The 20,422-nt window shown below is 41.8% G+C and overlaps 1 protein-coding gene across 3 annotated transcripts in view; it reads right to left on the bottom strand.

Annotated features, from left to right (window-relative positions):
• Window positions 1-20,422, bottom strand: part of LOC127069449 (zinc finger MIZ domain-containing protein 1) — an 85,490-nt gene that overhangs the window by 13,891 nt on the left and 51,177 nt on the right. The window contains exon 2 of one of the 3 annotated variants that reach the window (XM_051006489.1): window positions 14,899-15,219. The gene's annotated coding sequence lies outside the window, so the exon portion shown is untranslated. Of the gene's footprint in view, window positions 1-7,868; window positions 8,566-9,769; window positions 9,924-14,898; window positions 15,220-20,422 lie in introns of those variants that run through there. The other 2 variants (XM_051006490.1, XM_051006488.1) reach the window with 2 other exon arrangements.

Here is a 20,422-nt window from a genome sequence, read left to right as displayed (position 1 = left end):
CCGTCCAAGAGACTTTACTGTCATGATTACGACATCTCCGCTCGTTGAGGCAAATAAAAAATTCTCAACGTGACGTCCACCGCACCATACTTAAAACAAGCAAATCTCTCGCATGCGTGCTTTATCTTTGTACAAACTTAGGTATCGAAAAAGATTGGTAACGGATTGGTTGATTAATCAAATCGTGTATCCATTATGGAGGGATTACATGAAAAACTTCCGGCCTTTTATCTTTATCGCGATATTACGACCTTAAAGGAGGAAGGCTAAATTTACGATAATTCAAATGTATGTAAGCACTTTACGTAGGAGTTACCTACATAAGTATATATTTATGCATTTCGTTCGAAATTTCATTATTGATAACAGTCGTAAACCTATTAGTAACGTGGAAACGAACGTAATGGAAACAGAAAAGGAAGAAAAAAAAAAGGTAGGATAATTAATAATAATTTCTAATACTTATATTAGAGGGGCAAAGGAGAATGATAAAAAATGAACGATCTTCCTTGCTTTCGACCGAACGTCTCGAGATATGACGGAAGCAATTTATTAATAATTAACAGCGTTGACGTAATATCGTTAGGCCTCTGGCGAATTAATTTCTCTGTCACTGAAAATACTAAAGCTACTAATATCGAAATGGTATTGGTAGCTTCCGAAATGCGTTTAAAACAATGTCGAGAGATCTTTAGTTGGCTAGAAGCCAATCGGTCGGGTGCTTGTTAACGATTGCACATTTTTATCGTGATATTTTTCTTCCCGTTTCAAACGCGAAAGCGTTTTCTATGATGCTATGAGTTATACATTTCGTTGCATACAGAAAAAGGAAAAAAAGATATTATGCACTATTATGTATAAACGAAAGAGAGTATAATTGAATAAAGAAGTTTCGTCCTGTCGGAGGATTCGGAGAAAGTTGTATTCGCGGGGCGTTGATTGGTAGATGACGAAATCGCGGAAGCTGTCGGCCAATCGCTGCTCTGGAAACTTTCCCAGAACGCTTAACCCCTTTGACCGTTACATAAATATCACTCGATTCAACGTTGTGTCTCTTACAGCAATATATCCTGCACCGTACGAGATAAAGGCAGGCAAGAGTGACACGGAACAATGATTCTTTGTCCCGGCCTTTTATGGGCGTGAAAACAAATCGAAATCATCCGCGTAAAATTGTCGTTAAATCGTGATACTCATAAGCCACGATGGGGCTTCACCTACTCAAGAGAGAAGAAAGTTCAAAAGGATTTCTCCTCCCGTTTCGCGTTAAATAGGTCTCCCGTAAAATTGTATTTTTTGTCTTGGATTTTCTCTCTCTCTCTCTCTTTTTTTTTAACCTTTTCTATCGAATCATTATCAATCACGATCAAGAGAGTTTAACGAATCCGATTAATGTAGTTTATATCTGCGTTTAGAGAGAAGGAGGCTACAGGTAACCAGTCAGTATCAGTAGTTTTTCTTTATCCTTTTATAGTTTCTTATGTTGTCATTATACACATACATAAAATGTCTATCCATATATACATATATATATATATATATGAATATGTAAAGAGAGAATGTATGAGAAGAGAAACAAGGAAGTCAAAGAGAATATACAGGGCGTCTATAACTTCTCGTGTGGTACCAAAATAACACAAACACACATACATACATATAAACGCATAACGTTCGTTTCCTGCTGACTGAGGGCAAAAAAAGAAACGAATGCAAGTGTCGTAGACATTTGATATGATTACTGGACGATAATGTAGATTGTAGAAGAAGAGAAGAAAGAGGAGGAGACTATATGTGTCAAGGTTGTCGACAGTCGATAGAAAAGAAGGCACGCGTTGGAGACGAAGATCCTTCAAGGAAATCGATGATCTACGACGTATCGCATCGCTGACGTATGAGTAAGCGCGCGAACATTGAAAAATTCAAAACAGATCTTTTAACAATAAGATCGTTATTCCCGTGGAACGATTTCAGTCACGATGATTTCTTGATTAAGCCTAATGTAAACGATGCAATGAAGCACTTCTTGATCTCGCGAACGTAGTAATAATAAATATAGTACTAGAGGTATAAGCTTTTCTTCCTATTCGTTGACGACGAGACGTCTTTACATTATACGTGCATACGTGCAAAACACACACACACACACACACACATCTTTCATTTACAGAAAAATGTTTCGTTAAGACTAAAAACGACGAATAAAACTATACGACTATATATTTTTTCCGTTTCTTTTTTTGGCGAATGTAGGATATCTAAAACAATTTGTAAAAGAATTCAGTCGGGCTATGATAAGAGGCTCGCGATAGGAGATAACATCGTCGTTTCTTCTTAGAGAGTTTTGTTCGTGTGAGTGCAAGCGTTCGCGCGCGTTCACGCGTTCTACATACCATGTTTCACACGAACGACGAACGAAGCTCGACAGCGGACGATCAACAATTCTGACGGGTAAGCGTGCGATCAAGTATTATGACAGCTGATAGACGGTCTTCACGGATCAGGTGAGACTCGACCTTGCTACGCGCGATCGCCTGCGGCCACCGATCGTTCTTCGTTCTTCGTTCTTCGTTCGTACATACGTGTGTACAAAAATTACGACGAAGTTACGTTGCTTTCCTTAGAACATTCTTTTAACGATAGGAATAAGAAAAAGAGAGAAAGAGAGAGAGAGAGAGAAAGAAAAAGAAATTGTATTTACGCGTAAAGACGTCAAAAGATTTTCTTAAATAGGTCGCGCTTGTAGGATCGCGCAATCTTGCCGAGTTCAAATTAGATCAGACTTTACGTTCTGCTATATCGCGGAAAAGAGTCGTTAAACGGACATAAAACGCGCGTTCCCGTTTGCGACGATCGGCGTTCGAGTCTGCGCAGTAATGTCGTGCGCGCGTAACGCGGCACGCGCGCGCCAGGAAAAGAGAGAGAGAGAGAGAGAGAGAGAGAGAGAGAGAGAGAGAGAGACGAAACGGTTAATACACACACACACACACGGTGTGAATGAATAAGAGCAGGATTAGTTTTGGTTGGTTAGTTGGTTGGTTAGTTGGTTGGATGGATGGATGGTTGGATGGTTGGTTGGTTGGTTGGTTGCTTGGCTTGGTTTGGCTTGGCTTGACTAACAGGCGTCGCAAATATACAGTCGAGTCTCTCGTTCAAAGTTGCCACGCGCGCGTTTACCCGATCGTCGAGTGATCGACCAATCGAGTCATCGAATAAGCTCGACCAATCAGAGCGCTCCCGTTGCCGCGCGGCGCTTCTTTCGAATTCGTTCGAAGCGTTCGCGCTCGGTTATTATGCAACTGGGCAATTATGAAAATTTAATTATGCTTTACCTTGAACGCGCACGTGGGAATATAATGTACGAAGGCTGTCCTTCATTGTCATGTAGCCGTCGATGTAACGATGGAGGAGAGCTGAAACGACGATGACGATGTCAACGACGCATACCGTCATCCACCAACGAACGAACGAATGAAGGAACGAACGAACGAACGAACGAACGAACGAACGAACGAACGAACGAATAAACGAATAAACGAGCGAACGAATTCTCCTTCTCCTAACCGGCAAAACAAATCGTTTCGTAATACAAACCCGAACAGAACGGATTATATCGTTATGCTGGAATCCATCTTTCGTTCTTTCTTTCATTTTTGCGCAACCACCAATCACGAACTGCGCCTTTCTTTCTTCTTAAATAACGTCATTTCCATATTTCGCTTAGAAATTATAAAGATACTCGAAACGTTCGACATTGTTGTCGGCGTTCGACGAAGGGGAAAGAAGACTTAGCGAGCGTTATTCGTAGTACTATCGCCGTGAAGAATCGAAAATAGAAACTACGAGCGTGTGTGTATCCGTAAATAGGCTATCACACGTCGATGGAATCTACCGAGAAATTCAGAGAACCAAGATCGATATCGTTATTGTTTTCTCACGCGTTTCTTTTAAGCTTCCTTCTCTTATAGGATATATCATCTCTTAGATCGAGAAGATCCCTCTTTCTTTTCTATTTTCTTTAGAAAGAGAGAGAGAGAGAGAGAGAGAGAGAGAAAGAGAAGCTATCGTAGCCGATGAGTTAACATAAAAAATTCAACGTGCGCGATTTCCTATACGTGCCAGCGCCGCCAAGGTGAATTTATAATGTGCTGGCCACTTTGACATAATTTCTTCTCTTCTTCTCTTCAGTTCCGAAGCATCCGTGTGCCGGTGATGTGTGTGCTTTGTCGTCCTTGACAAATAAGTAGCCACGCTCTGCGAGAGCAGAGAGAAGTGCGCAATCAAAAGGTGACGATATATTCCTGACTCGATGATATTTGCCAATTTGGTAAATAGCACCGTACGAAAACCTTGCCTCCTTGCTTATTATATTGACATACCGTTCGTCGACAAAGCGATACTCCTTCGGTCGTACGAATTTGAAATTTACAACCACGATAGAGTTCTCTTTATCAACCATCCGACATCCTGATATTCTTTAAGCTTCTTAATCCTATCCGTTCGACGTGCTCTTTTAAATATTTTTTTCTTTTTCTTTTTTTTTTTAAACAGAAAAAGAAATAAACAAGCTCGCAGAAAAATTGATAACAGAGAGAAAAAGAAAGAGAGAGAGAGAGAGAGAAAATAAGAAAGAGAGAGAGTAACTGTAATCTTATTATTGATTAAGAATCGACCTCGTTCTTGGATAAGGGCAAAAACGTGTACAGTTTTCCTTGGCTCGACCCAACCAATTCCAATACATAATATTGATGTGTGTGTGCATAAAAGAGAGACACAGAGAGGGGGGTAGAGAGGGAGGAGAGAGAGAAAGAGACATATAGAGGTATATCTCTAGATGATTACCCTCTCCCTCTCCATTCGTAATACGTCCCTGGGAGAAGCACGGTATGCGCGATCGAGTGTACGCTTATTTTAACAAACCTATTTCTGATATTGTGCCACCGCGAGAGGCCTGTATAGAGATTAGAAGGCTTTGAACGAAATCGTAGCTGCGGCGTGGTAACGAATGAGAAGAGCAAACTGCAATACATAATTCGAATCGCGTCTGCAGAACGAAAGAGATAAGTTCAATAAAGAGACATACATCTCTTTCGTTCATATATGTATATATATATACACATACATAATCACACACACATTATATATAAATATATAGCTATATATATATACATATAAATGCGAACTGTTCTCAGCGATATGTCTCTCTACGGGCAGGCGTTCGGGTGAAAGCTTCAACGTTCGAATAAGTAGCACTGGACCTCGACTAGCTAGAGCACAAAGAGAGCGGGGAGTGACTAGAAACGAGACGTGGTGCGTCGATCCCAGAGAAAAGGATCGTTGCGTTCCCACGTAGAAAGAAAGAGAGAGAAAGAGTTACGGAACGACGCATTGTCCCGATTGTCAGAGACCAACTCGACTGTTCGTTTATTTCCATCATAACTTCTTTTATCCTATCACGTGAGATTCTTCCTTTCTTCCTTCCTTCCTTCCTTCCTTCTTTCCTTTTTTTTCTTGTCAAACTTTTCCCATTTAATAATCACGACTTTATTATCCATTGATTTCGATCGTTTCTACAAATTTCGACTTATCCGAAAATATCGAACGTTTCTCGCTCGATCGTTGAACAAATCGAATCGTTAACGAGATAAAAGTTCGTTAGGTGTTAAAAATGCACACGTATAAGAAGGAGAAAAGAAGATAATATCGATAAATAAGAATTAAGCGTGGTTGAAGAAGGAAGGAGTCATAGTATCTCGCTCGGCAAGGACGCTACTTGGAATAATATTGGTGGTTCGTAAATGTCAAGGGATATTACCAATGTCTACACACTACTATCCAACAGTTAGTAATGATCGCGGCGTTTCTTGTTTTCTTTTTTTTTCTCTTCTTTTTTTTTTTCTTTCTTTCTTTCTTTCTTTCTTAAGTTTCACGATTGAAAAAACGCGCACGCTATCGGACAAAGAACTGTTTACGAAGTTAATTCGGGGAAATGTTCGTTATATTGACCACGATAACAACGACTTTCGCCGATTTCTTTGAGAAATCGAGAGTATATTCTACTCGATTGCGTGGCGAAGTTAAGTTAAGTTAAGTTAATCCCGCGATATCGTTCAGATAATCTCGAAAGTTTTTTGTCGTAAAGAAACGGCCGATTGGCTTTGTTCGTCATTCTCGAATATTATTTATTCGTCAAACGTTCCTTTCTAGTCGAAAGATAACACGCAGAGAGAGAGAGAGAGAGAGAGAGAGAGAGAGAGAGTTCGCCTCGATTATGACCGAACGACGACGTAACGATTATATCGTGGGCGCGTGACCGATAGGAGTAACACCTCGAAGCTGTGGCCTTATCGCTCGTTCGAGGAATTGACGCGATAGACGTCGATGAATTTCCATTAGGATCGACAGATATACATAGGTACCAAAGGCTTTTTGATTTTGACGATATCGAGAATAACACACAATCTAGAAATATCATACTTTTGCGAAATTTTGCCTTGTACAAAAATCAAGATACACTCTTTATACCAGACGAATAAAAATTATAAGAAATGAAAGAGAGAGAGAGAGAGAGAGAGAGAGAAAAGATGAGAGAAAGAGAGAAATAGAGACAGAGTATGCGAATAAACTACACTATACGTCGCGTCGATATATTGGAAAAATAGAAATAAGTCGGCGAGCTTCGTCCTCGGTTGTATGAATAATTGAGATAGCACATGCAGTAGGCGAGTCGTCGTTATGAGGTACCTCCCTGAGAGTTCAAACAACCCGCTTTATATATCGATACAAGTCGAGTTTGAACATACAAGTTATTCGATACTTTTCCATCTTGTTCACCTATCCTTTTTTTTCTTTCTTTCTTTCTTTCTTTCTTTCTTTCTTTGATTACTTTTATAAATCATAGTGATAGTTAGTACTACTGTACATACACTATTATTGTACTAGGATTCCTTACTGGAATCCTTTCGGATTTTCCATAACCGTGCACGATTTGTAAAGTTTTTTTTGCCGCTTAAATACACATACACGCACACGCACACACCGAAGGCGCACACGGTGAAACGAGTGGATAATGGCACGGTGATAACGCGAGAGGTGGAATATAAAAAGTATAGTTGGATATGCGCGATCCTTTTCTTCGTCTATACCCGTTTATACAGTGTTCCCTTCATCGCGTATAAAGATTGTCTGACGGATTTATAGAGTCTTTCGGCACGAGAGAACCCACGAGAGAAGTTTGAGTGCTACTACGTCCTTCGTATTTTACGGTTTATAACATCTTTCTCGGTAGCGGATGTGAGGCACACAAACGAGCTGTATTCGTCGTTCAAGCTTTATAGTCTATCTTTCTCTTTTATAACATCACGAGTGCTGCTAAATACGTCTAACGTAAGGCACGTTGCGTGCCACGCTTATCGGAATCGCTACGAGATTAGCATCGATTGATCCACGTTTTCTTTCTTTTTTCAATCGAAAAATATCGATTTCACATCGATTCGAACGGATATATTCTCTATTTAACGAATAGTATTTAAAAAACGAATAAAGAAATATAACATAGTTAAATTCATTCGACGAAGGATGAGAAAAATAGAAAGAGAGAGAGAGAGAGACAGAGCGAAGTATATATACATGATGTACGCGTAAAACCGCGCGAACGTTTGAAAGTTCTGGCCGAAAGAACCGGGAGAAGAAACTGCGTGTAGAGAAAAGATGAAAAGAAATGGGTTACATCACCTTGGCTTAGCAAAAACCCGCGTGACTTGAAAAAGTAGCGTTCCGAAAAAAAGGATAAGAAGAGAAAGAGAGAAAAAAAGGAAGAATGAAAAAAGGAAAAAGCGCGTTTAAATTATTCAAACATTTGAAACACTTACCGATTAAACGTCGCGCCTGAGAACGTGAAGACGAGGAGATCGCATTATCCTTGTCAGATTGGGACGATGCACGAAGATAATAACTACTCCCCAGGTGTAGATTCGTTATAATTATAATCCAATGGTATAGTAGCAGCAGAAACAGTGATAGTCGTAGTATCAGTAATAGTAATAACGATATAGAGAAAAGATTTTTCTCTTCTCTTTTCTTTATTTTCTTAGGTAGAGAGAACACTAGACACACCATCGAGCACAAAAACAAGCATTTCCTCGTTTACGAAGAAAACACGACAATCTGTCCGCGAGTAGGATGGTCGTCATCGTTGACTACACTGTTGATGATGATGACGATGGTGATGATGATGATAATGATGATGATGATGATGACGACAACGAAGAAGAATACGATGACGACGCCGACGACGACGCGCGCGACGGTTATCACCACTTTGTACTATTTCCGTAATAACGTTGGTATTATTGTCGTTCTTCCTAATATTCCGCTGATCGAGTAAAACAACGACGACACAAGAAGCGGAGGAAGAAGTACGGCGACGTCTATTCATCACCTCTCGTCATAAGAGCGGACGCGGAGCGTGTACGTCCTCACACGCGATTGCTTCTTCGGCTACTGCCGTTGGCTCTTCGCTTCTGCTGCCTGCCTGCCTGCTTGCTTGCCTGCCGGCAGCCACCACCGCCGCCGCCACCACCACCACCACCGCCGCCACCACCGCCAACACTACCACCACCACTACTTCCACCGTCACTGCCACCACCGCCGCCTCCGTTCGTTCGTTCGTTCGTTCGTTCGTTTGTTCGTTCGTTCGTTCGTTCGTTCGTCGTTCGTTCGTTCGTTCGTCGTTCGTTTGTACGTACGTACGTACGTACGTACGTTCGTACGACGGACGTTCGTTCGTTCGTTCGTTCGTTCGTTCGTTCGTTTGTTCGTAGCAGTGGCGCTGTAATCGTCGATCACCCCACTCTCATACTCAACGGTCTACGTTGCACGCGCGTCCAACTAGAAGAGAGTACGACGAAGACGGAGAAACACCTTTTTCCCTCTTCACCCCTCCCTTCGTCCTTGCGCACCAGCTTCCTACGCGATGACAACGACGACGACGACGACGACGACTACGACTATGATGACTACGACGACAACTTTATTTAAAGCCGAAATTCCAAAGAAAACAACGATGTTCCCTTCTTATTCCTTCTCGATATCGAAAAGTAACGCCGATGTAGAAACTCCTTGAAAGAAATGTCAAATAGAAGAGCTCAATCCATCTCTTTCTCTCCTTCTTTTACATACTCCCTCTTCTCCCACCTTCTCTCTCTCTCTCCCTCTCGCCCTCTTTCCTCCTGCCTCCCTCGCTTCGCGAACTTTATTTATATCCAACGGTCGCGGTATTTCTACGCTCAGTCCGTCGCGGACTTACCGACGATGACGATCGTCGATATCAAGCTTCCAACAGAATGTTTTCCTGCGTGGAAGCGTTATGAAAAAAAGTGATCGCTAGATCATCAGATGATCTTATTATCGATTCATTATTATGACGTAAGAAAACGTGTATATCTGTGTAGGTTTAAGAAACAAAAATCAAGCTAGATAATCGGAGAAAAAAGCTTGAGGAACGAAGAAACGATCGACTACTTCAATGACGAAGCGATGGCATTTTGATAGTCGCGTGGTAAATGAAACAAACAAAAAAAAAAAAGAAAATAAAATGACGACGTGACTCGGGAGAGAAAGGAGTTGTCCTGCCGTTCTTCTCCGGAGTCTAACTTGGACTGCTCGACCGGAGTGACTGTGGCTCGACCGACGACGCTCTGTGTAGCATTGGCCCCCACTAAACGGTTGAAAGTAATACTGTCTCTATAGTGAGAGGCTGATGGGGGCTTACCATATATACCCTCTCCTTCTTTCTCTTTCTGTCGTTTCTCTCCTACTAGCGCGTCGAACAGCTTTCCCCTCTTCGTTATCTCTTCACGCACACGTATACACACTTACACGCTGTTCGAAAAGCACGTCGATACTGCTGCTAGTACCAGAGTATACAAGCCATTTGTAGTAGTGTCCCAGCGACAGTCCCCACTGTTACTCTACTTGGTGTTGGTGGGAGAATGCTCTGAGAGAGAAAAAGGGTGCTTGCTCGCTCGCTCGCTCGCGCTCGTGCGCGCGCATACGTAGGAAGGGAGTACGAGTGCCAATGGAGTAGTAGAGAAAGAAGGAGAGAGGAAGAGAAAGAGTAAAAGAGAGGGAGGCTGCGCCGATACACACAGGGTGTGTGTAAAGTGTGGGAAAGAAGGGAGAAAGACTGCTAGTTGCACACGGTTAAGAAGAGCGAAGAGTCAGGCGGAGAGAGAGAGAGAGAGAGAGAGATGGAGGGAGAGGGAGAAAGGAGGGGTCGCTCCTCCGAACGAGGGGTTGTACCGGTGGGGAGGTTTGACCTGAGCTAGTTCCCCTCCATTCAATCCACGGCCACAATATATCGGTTATAGCGAGCCACTGTTGCCAGATTGTGAGCCTCCGCGAGACTGCGCCGGTGGTGGCGTGTGGGTGGAGCCACGCAAGAGAAGGAAGAGTATGTCCGCCACCACTGTTTTCTCCTCGAGCAACGCGTTTCTCCATCTATCTTTCTCTCTCTTTTTCTCCTTTGACTCGCTCACTCTATGGTGTTTTCCTGCCTGCCTTTCGTTGTCGTTTCACTCCTCTCTTTCTCCTTCCTTCTTTCTCCCTCCCTCCCCCCCCTCTCTCTCTCTTTATCTCTATCTCTTTCTCTTTCTCTCTTTCTTCATCTATCTCTCTCGCACTCGTTTCTCTTCTTCATGGACGTCCTCCGTCTTCCGTTTTCGGCCTGCTATGGAGTAGCGTAGTGTGCGTTTTGCTACCGGAGGACGACGTTTATGTATGCGTACATATCCCTTCCAAATCGAAGTGCATGTGGCATTTACGGAACTCGTGCACCAACTTAAGTACGCGTGCACTTTCTGCTTCCTACGCCTAAGAACGCGTCTCCATATCGCTTTATCTTTATTCCTGACGCTTCTCGATCGATCTATGGGGCATCCCTTTTGTCGGAGATACGAATCCCAGGTCAAAGAGCACGCTCTCTATGGACGACGTAGTACTTTTGTCGGATCTTTGAAATCGACTATTTTTTCCGAACTTTATAAATGCGCGCCTTTGACCGTTTGCGATTAGCGCGCCACTATGGCGATTGGCTCATTCCCTACGTGACCTTCGATGCCGTTGAATTATCGAAATTCTTGCGTTTGTGTCACGAACTATTGCGTTTCGTCGACGACGAATTCGATAATCGATGATAATTAATCAACGGATGATATTAATTTAGTATTGACAAATGAAATTTTTTATAATTTGCATTCGTTAAAATGATCAAAGGGGAAGAAGAGGAGAAGGAAGAGGTGCCGTAGATCGAATATACGTGAAAATAGTTATCACCGATAAACTTCGTGTAGCCTCTTTGAACGTTTATGCCCTATGGTAATCGTCCCCTCGTATTGAAATCGGCACTTACCAAGCTTCGTGCGAGCGTTGGCGTATCAATCGAGCGACTCCATTATGTATCACGAGTCTCACCCCTGCCAGCTTGAGAGAATAAATGCGGAAGGGTGGAGGGTTCTAATCCCACGCGAAAGGGAAACGCATCGTCCCTCGCTCATTTCTTTTTTTTTCTTTTTTTTTCTTTTTTTTCTCTTTTCTTTTCTTTTCTTTCTTTTTTTCTTTCTTCTTCTTCTATCTAATATCGATAACTACGAATATCGAAAATCTAGCGTAGAAAACGATGATATTCACGAACGCAATGATACGAAATAAGAAGATACATATATAATGATAATCCCATTGACTATTGAACTGAATTCGTCGAATCGAGCGACAATAAGGGTAGTATTCTAGTTTGCATAAAGAGGGAAAGGGTGTCCTCGTCCTTTTTGCCATTTCTTCGTCCCACGCCTTAAATCCGTGCCTGAGAGTCGTTACCTTCTTCATCTCTCTTCAACTCGCCACTGTATTCTTGTATCTTTTTCCTTTCTTCGGCTTTGTCTCTTTCTTTTTCCCCTCTGTCTCTCCCTTCCACCCACTTAGAAACGAACGCGCAAGATCTTACGAGCGCATCGAGTTGTCCAATGGCGCAGGTATACTGGGTGAAATATTTTCGTGCAAAAAAAAAAAAGGAAAAAGAAAGAAAAATAAAAGAGAAGCAACTATTTCAAAGTACTTCCATAGTATTTACCAAACGTTGAAGTTACTTACATAGTATTTATCAAACATTGAAGTAACTTACATAGTATCTACCAAAGACGAAAGTTTCTCGTGCAGTATCTACCAAAGACAGAAGTTGCTTACATATTTACGACTTTTGACCGCTGTAATCGTTTTAGATTTTATCCTTTATTTATTACATCTTTGTACCTTTTTCTTTTTATGGAAAAGTCATTGAAACGGCACGTTTACAAGGGATTAGTATTTTAAATCCCTAGCAATTAACACGGACTTTTGGATCCGTTAAACATTGTCAAATAAAGTCCCTGAGTAGAGATATTGTAAAGGAACTTTTGAACAATAACCTAACGTAATTCAAAAATCAGGTAGAAAAGCGAAAGTATGGTTGTTATTTTAGTACATGATTTATGGCTTCTAGAAAACGAATATATATATATATATATATATATATATATATATGTATATATATATTTCGAGAATAATCGGATTTATATAATTATATATATATGTCTCATTCAATTAGGAAACATTCTTTACGAACTATGCCTTCTTATCGTTCGAGAAACGATAAACCAGAAAGAAGAGAATGACTTACGTACGATGACCACATGTTGTGAAATTATTACGAAGAACTTTTTGAAAAATTTTCCATGAAAAATGAAGAAAAGTTACATCGGATGTAAACGGTGAGGTCGTTATCGAATAAGAATGGGAAACGGTATGTCTTTTTTCTACCTGTCTTTACCCTTAAGTATGAACTATGAATACTGTATTGAGGCAGGCAAATGTTTATTTCCGGAAATACCCAGTAATTTGCTTGTTACTCAATAAGGGGCCCAGAGAGAGGGGAAGGTGAGGGAAAGGTAGAACGGTTGCTTTACGATCAGGTAAACTTGTCGAGTTTATACCTGAAAGATATTTATGTACGTTAGTTGACATTGTCGATATTATTATCCGTATATACAAAGCCAAGAGAAATGGAGGATAATTCGAGAATACTTTCTGTAGGAATATGTTCGATGGAATCGACATCGAGTACCAAGCTAAAGCTTCCAATGCGTTAATCTTTGCGAGTCGTAGCTAGATCGCAGATAAAGTTTCATCACCGGTGTGGTATTGCTTATAGCAGGAGACCTTAAATGGTCTTTCGCCGGTAGCGATTTGATACTCGGGGCTGGTTACGCTCGATCCGAGTTTTCTTTAGTTTCCTCTCTTAAACCCTCTGCTCTCCTCTCCTCTCCTCTGTTTTCCTCCTCTCTCTCTCTCTCTCTTTTCTTGTCCTTAGAAGAAACGTTGTTTTCTCTTATAGACCTTTTTTAGTCTCTCGTAGGCGCGTAGTACAACGTATTTTTATCGAAATCGCAAACCGACGGAAGAAAAAAAAAAAAAAAAAGAAAAAGAACGTTCGCAGGTAGGAAAAGAATATTTATTATTTCGTTCGAGATCCCGTAGGATAGAAAGTTTCTCTCGACTTTATTATTCCGAGGAAACTTACTGAACTTTTGATTATGCAGGTCCATTCATCCATCCATCCATCCATCCATCCATCGTTTATCCATCGATGAGGATCTCGTAACTGTCTTTGAGTCGTTCTCCAACTCTAAACCATCGGAACGCATTAATTATACATTCGTAGATTCTCCTTTGTCATATCGTGTAAAAAAAACGTGCCAGCAGCGATTACGTAAGTAGAATCACATGTTAGCGACGCTTATCGCCACGCTTCGGGGTCTTTCGTAAGAGAGACTTACTAACTACTGCGTTACCAAGCTCTCGCAAAGGTGCTCGCGATTAGCTCGGCAAAAATATTAACTTGTCTGTCGCGGTGGATCGAAGAAAATTTTCTATTCAAAGTTTCGACCATTGATCATCGTGCGAACACATCTGTAAACTCGTAACACACAAAACGCATAATCGTATCCACCGTTCGATACGGTGGATATACCAACCGAGCTTTCCAATTGCTCGTTCGCGATAAGTCCGCTCGCATAAACGTTCCTGTAAACTCAATTTGCCACAAATGTTATCGCGGCTTTATAATGCTAATCGCTTTGCCGGCGTTGATCACGTGACATTGATTTGCGTAAAGCTAATATTCGTGGTGGTACTGGAATGATAGTCGATTTTCTCTGTCGAGTCGAATTCGACCTATGTTCATTCTTATTTGCATAACGTATCTACGCATTTATACCTATACAGATTATATTTATATGTGTATATAAATATGTATTACCGATTATTATGTTTGAACGATCGACTTGAGGAAAGACTCGACTCTTAAAATATATAATAAGAAACAGGATCGGCTCTAGAGCAACAACTATGGCTACTTGCGCGTTCAACCTTTGAAGGACACGCGCGCAGGCGCATACCGATGCACGGAGATGCAACGGCGCGAACTACGAGGTTCCTCCGTAAGGGAGGAGGGCAAACGGTGTCACTCGCGTCGACGTTCCTACCTTTTACCACGTGTCAGAGGTCAGTGTCGGTCCAACGAAAGAAAAAGAGATAAAGAGAATATGCTTAATCTAGGTTCACGTCATGTCGTATCTCATGAATCGATTTTTATATCGGGGGAACTATACCGAGAAATAATTTTCTTTCGACCGCCGTAAATACGAATGTATGATCGATTCTTAAATACACAATTGTCAGATTTACGAGAGTGAACGTTCGCGGCTCGAATAATTAGTTGGTTGAGTTAGATTCGTTGGAAACAGGTAAAGGTGAAAAACGCGACGTGTCCGCTGGTAAGAGGTATGAGATTATTTGCGAGAAACTCACCGTCGTTGTTGTAGTCGTAGTCGTAGTCGTAGTCGTAGTCGTTGTCGTCGTGAAACAGGCGTGGAAGAGATTTCAGCAATAGGACGTTGCGATTGGGAAATCGTTAATTATCGTTCACCGAAGAGAGCAGCTGAGTGCCACGAGAATGAACGCTTTTCTCGTAGTATACCTCAAAACGCTAGCCACGTTTCGCAAGACCTTCATGAACGTCGTAAACGTTATCATATTTCAAGCTCTCTTTCCTTATTTCTCTCTCTCTCTCTTTCTATTTATCTCTTTCCATTGTACGTAGTGAAAGTATCCTGGTAGATGTCCATCGATCTGCATAGGGTGAAAGCAAAATTAAGAGAATTAAATTAAAAAAAAAGAAAAGAGAGAAGAATCAACGAATTGAAAAGTAGAAAAACGAAAGGATCGAATAAAGTAGACGCGGAGAACGAGTTTGGAGTCTTACGAAGAATGAAAACGCGTAGAATCTCGAAAGACAAGAGAGAAAGAGAGGGAGAGGGAGGGAGTAGATAGAGAGATACATTACATATTATTAAAATTGCAGGTCAAGAATAACTTCCTACCGTATAAGTACACGTATCGCCCTCGCGCGACTTGCCTGACACAGCTTTGCTCTAACGTAAGAGTCGATCGACGGATATCCATCTGATGCAACGTCGAGGAAGAAACAAGACGAGAGAAAGATTTACGAGTTCCTGCCGCGAAATAGAAACGTCATGGTTTTCCCGAGAAAATCAAAGAAAAGCATCGTAGATCTTTATTACGAGCCAACAAAGTCAACGAGCGCGTATGATTTTGGATTTGGTTCACCCAAATATAGCCGCTAGACAAACATGAGTTTATACCGTGTAGAAGTCCCGGTTGACGTTGGAAAAGGGGGATGTTTAGCAACGAGGGATGATTCAAAGACCCCGCCACCAATCTGTTTCCCCTCTCTAAGCTGTGAGTTGTCCATTCAAGCGAACGCCATCTCTCTCTTTCTCTTTCTCTTTCTCTTTCTCTTTCTCTCTCTCTCTCTCTCTCTCTCTCTCTCTCTCTCTCTCTCTCTTCTCTTTACGAAGTCTCCTTTGTTCGTGAATTATTGGAATAAACTGCGTCTAACAGACGAGATCGAACGCTAGAAGTAACCGAGAATTTTATTGGACAATAATCAACGTAAATATTAGAATGAGCTTTTTCTTTGTCGTCTTGTACGATAACGACGAAAAGTGGTTAGGAAAAAGGTTGCACACCTGGGAAGAAATAGAAAGAGAAGACAATAGTAAGCGCGTTGCGACGAGAAGAAAAGACGAAAGGGCCAGCAGTTGTACGGTTCTACGGAAAAGCAAGAGGGATTGAGAAAGAGAGAGAGATAGAGAGAAAGAAAAAGAAAAGGAGGAAGAGAGAGTGAGAGAAAGAAATCTAACGGTGATCTGAAAAAGTGTACTCACAAGCGAAAAGCTTCGGAACTTTTCCGAGAAATGGTGGAGGACGTGGGTGGGATGCTGCGAAGAAGTGGTGGATATCGAGCAAGAAGAAAACTGAGAAAAAAGGCGTAATAGAAAAGGACGAACCTATATAATATATACTTTGTAGAGGGTAAGAGAGAAAAGAAAGAGAGAGAGAGAGAGAGAGAGAGAGAAAGATATAGAAAGAAATAAAGAAAGAAAGAAAGAAGGAAAGAAATAAAGAAAGAAATAAAGGAAGAAAGAAAGAAAGAAAGAAAGAGAGAAGAAAATACTTCGAATAGAAGAAGAATGTGATTTGAGGAGAGGTGAGGTGCGGAAGGAAAGGAAAAATTTTTTGGTGGAAGGGTCGTTTTCCAGCGAGAGAATGAGTGCGAGAGAGAGAGAGAGGGGGGGGGGGGAGGGAGATTGGCTCGACGAGGGGAAGAAACCTTTCACGAGTGGAGAGCGTTGGGGGTGCAGGTTCGAGTTTGGGCTTAAGTTCGTTCGAGAAGGGCACGAGCTAGAAGGGAAAGGACGAGTCAGTTTGAAAGAGAAAGAGGGAGAGAAACAGAGAGAGAAGAAAGAGGAACTTGCTCCGATGGTGAAAGAACTATATATCTATATATCTATATATACTTATATATACACACACACACATATATACACCTAAGTAGAAAGAGAGGAAAATAGGAAGGAAGAGGTAGAAAGACAGAGATAGATAGATAGATAGATAGAGGTTACACAGCCGAGCTCGGTCTCTGCTCTACAGACTATCGTAGAGTACAGCGACGCAGTGTTGCCAATAATTCAGTCGCTTTGGAATATCATTTTTACTATGCTTCTTGTATTTGCACTCAGCATAGAATTTATTGTTCAATTCATTCGCACAATTTCTTTTTACAACGTCGTCAATTTGACGTTCGTAGTAGGTCGGATAATATGCGAGTTACTTTACCGACCGATTCATTTCCAAGCGATGACAAGTCGTTTATTGGTGCACCTTATCTAATCGCCATTTTAACCCTAGATATTATCGAAAGAGTAATAATCCCAGATCAGGTTTATTGAAGAAGTTTTTCAAATCGATTCTCTACGAGGTTTAACGTAAGAGACTGGAATTCGTGGACCGGTCAACCCGTACGACTCCGTACATATATATCCGTTCGTACATACGTAGTTACATACAATCGCAAGTGGCCGTGAAGAGGCACGACACTGTAAAATAAGGACGCGCATCCACCTTTCTACTCGTGGTACCGCAAAGAAACGGTGACCCGCGGTGTCCGGCTGCGTGCACATTCCAGCTTGTTAGCTTTGACTCCTCGCTCCGGTTTCTTTCCCGAAGATGTCGATTCACTTGGAGAGCTACTCGAAAATAATACCATCTTAATTTACCAGAACCACTGCCCGTTGTGCAACGTATAGTGTATGCGGGCATTGTCCCGCGACGAGTTGCCGGTTAACGTTCGCGGTCAATTGCACTAATTTCTACGACATAGTACCAACGTACATATGTATATCGTGTTTTCCTACGACCGACCACCAGTTACGTATACGAGGATCCTTTAGAGTCGATTCGAATATAGCGATACATGAGATTTCGTTTCGGGAGATCAATGCCACGCATAGATCTTTCAACCCGTTCCGGTTCTTTGATTGTCCGGATTCGATCTCCGGATCAATGATCTCGAGCACGTCACGTGTGCTCGAAAATCGCGTACCGGTATAGTACGGGATGCCGTGAGAAAAATATTTAGAGATCTTTTAGGATGATCAAGCAAGTTATTATCGACGTTCTTCCTATTTGATTACATAGATCGTTCGTTCCATCATAACAAGTTCGTTCGAGGTGCTTCAACCAGTTCCCGAATGTGGGAATCAATCGAGTCTATATAACGAAGTTAATTTATTGATATTGGATAAATATTTGTGGGTTCATGTCAATTTATGCGCTTATATACGAAAGGGGGTAGGTAGATAGATAGATAGAGAGTAAATTATTTTCGGTGGTAGATACATATAGGCAGAGTTCAGAACGTCGTATAGAAATACTCATTCTAATCATAGGAAATTCCTTAAACAGAGAGCATGTGAGAGAGTGATAGAGGGACAGAGAAAGAGAGAGAAAGAGAGAGAGAGAGAGAGAGAGAGAGAGAGAGAGGAGGAAGAGGAAAGACGAGGGTGGTAGGGAAGGAGGGATGCTCTCCCAAAAATTTCACCAAGGAGTTAAGACTGTCGACTACGAGGACGCCGACGACGGGACTGGCTATAAATATCAACCCCTCCACGCCATTTTCTCTCTTTCTCTCGAGCTTTTCAGATATCTTCGTTTCTCTCTTCCGAGAGAGTCGTCTATCCTTCTTCCTCCTTTTTCCTCATCTTTCTCTCTCTCTCTCTCTCTCTTCCTCTCTACTCTACAATATGTATTTAAAATAGCTGCATGCTGCAAAATAACTGAAATAGCCGTGAAGGGTCGATGATCCCCAGTGGCTCCTACTTCCTGGAAGAGTTTACGGATTTTCGACGTCGTCGTCTCGAAGACGAAGAGACGAAGAAGACGAAGGGGAAGACGACGACGAAGACGAAGATGAAGACGAAGACGAAGAAGACGACGACGACGACGACGACGACGACGACGACGACAACGAAGATACGCGACGACTGAGGAACGACAACGACTTGTCGGCACCGTGCACAGCGTTCCTTTGACACCGTGTATCCGTTGCCTTGTCGTTCCACTTTGCTTCAAGGCGAAAAGAACTTGAGGAAGAGGGTGTGGAGGAGGTGGAGGTGAGAGGCTCGTTCACGGAAGACGGAAGTGTACGATGTGTTAGCTAGTTCTTCTTTCTTTTTCTTTTTCTTTCTTTTTTCTTTTTTTTTTTTTTGTTCCAATCCTCCCTATCTCGAGTAGTACCTCTTATGCGAATAATTGTTAGCTTTAATTATTCTTACATCATTCTAACAATGATATAATAGATAATTTCATATCGTAATGAATGGAGTGGCCCAAGTGAAAAACATAAATTTCATTGGCAAATCATTTTCACCTCATTATCCCCAACTTACAAAAGCTTTCCCTGGCAAAGTAAAACATTGAAAAGTTCGGTACGATCGGTAAGAACGATTTCCTTTCCGTGAAAGCGAGTCCCTGACTGCACGTAACACACGGCTCGACGTACGAGTCACTTTTACGAGTTTCTACCGGGCGTTAGCTGCATCGTGCGAACGCGTTATCTTAATGAAACGCAATGAGATTGGTTTCGTCTTCAGGAATGAGAAAGAGAAGCGGCGAGAGAGAGAGAGAGAGAGGAGAGAGAGAGAGAGAAAGAGAGAATCGCGCAATGGCGCACGCGCGCACGAGCGTTAACGATCCTTTGTTCGATGTACGTGTTTTGACGCGTGCGCGCGCGCGCGTATACAACTTTCTTAAAATTACCGAGATCCTAAGAGACATGTCTCTGTAGAATCTGTTTATTAATTTATGCGTATTCACGCATAATAATGGATATTTTATTAACCCATTAACATATTCGATTATCGATGAAAATATAACAAAATTTGCGAAATAAAGTTTTATCAGTTCGAACGAATATACATAACCAAATGTTATTTCTGCGATCGAATAATGTACACGAGTACCGATAATTTCCGATAAAAGAATCAACCGATAAGAATGCGCTTGAACATTGGTCGTGCTCTCTCGCGCGTTTCTATGACGAGCCTATGGAGATTTGCTGCAGCAATGGGCGCGAGCGAACGCGCGCGCGCTCACGGCACACGCGCGGCAGCGAACGGCAGCGCGAGTAGCAGCGTTAGCCTTGACATTGGTCACGTTGTATTTACTTTGTGGAAGGTTGCCGGAGGATTAATATACGTGCAAGCCATTCGTAGCTCGTGCGCGACGCTTTATTACGAACGCGATATGATTGACGCCTTGATGCGTCTTTAAAGAATTTTGATTTGCGATTAAAAGAAAACGAAGAAGAAGAGGAAGGGAAAGAGATGAAAGAAGAAAAATAAAAAAGGGAAGAAGTTGTTTTACAATAAATAAGAAAAAAAAAAAGTAAATCTATAGAATTTATAGATAC

The sequence above is a fragment of the Vespula vulgaris genome, chromosome 15 (genome assembly GCF_905475345.1).
Source record: "Vespula vulgaris chromosome 15, iyVesVulg1.1, whole genome shotgun sequence".
In the NCBI taxonomy this organism is placed as follows: domain Eukaryota; kingdom Metazoa; phylum Arthropoda; class Insecta; order Hymenoptera; family Vespidae; genus Vespula; species Vespula vulgaris.
The sequence above is the reverse complement of the archived record's forward strand: the minus strand, read 5'-3'. Positions and strand labels throughout refer to the sequence as shown.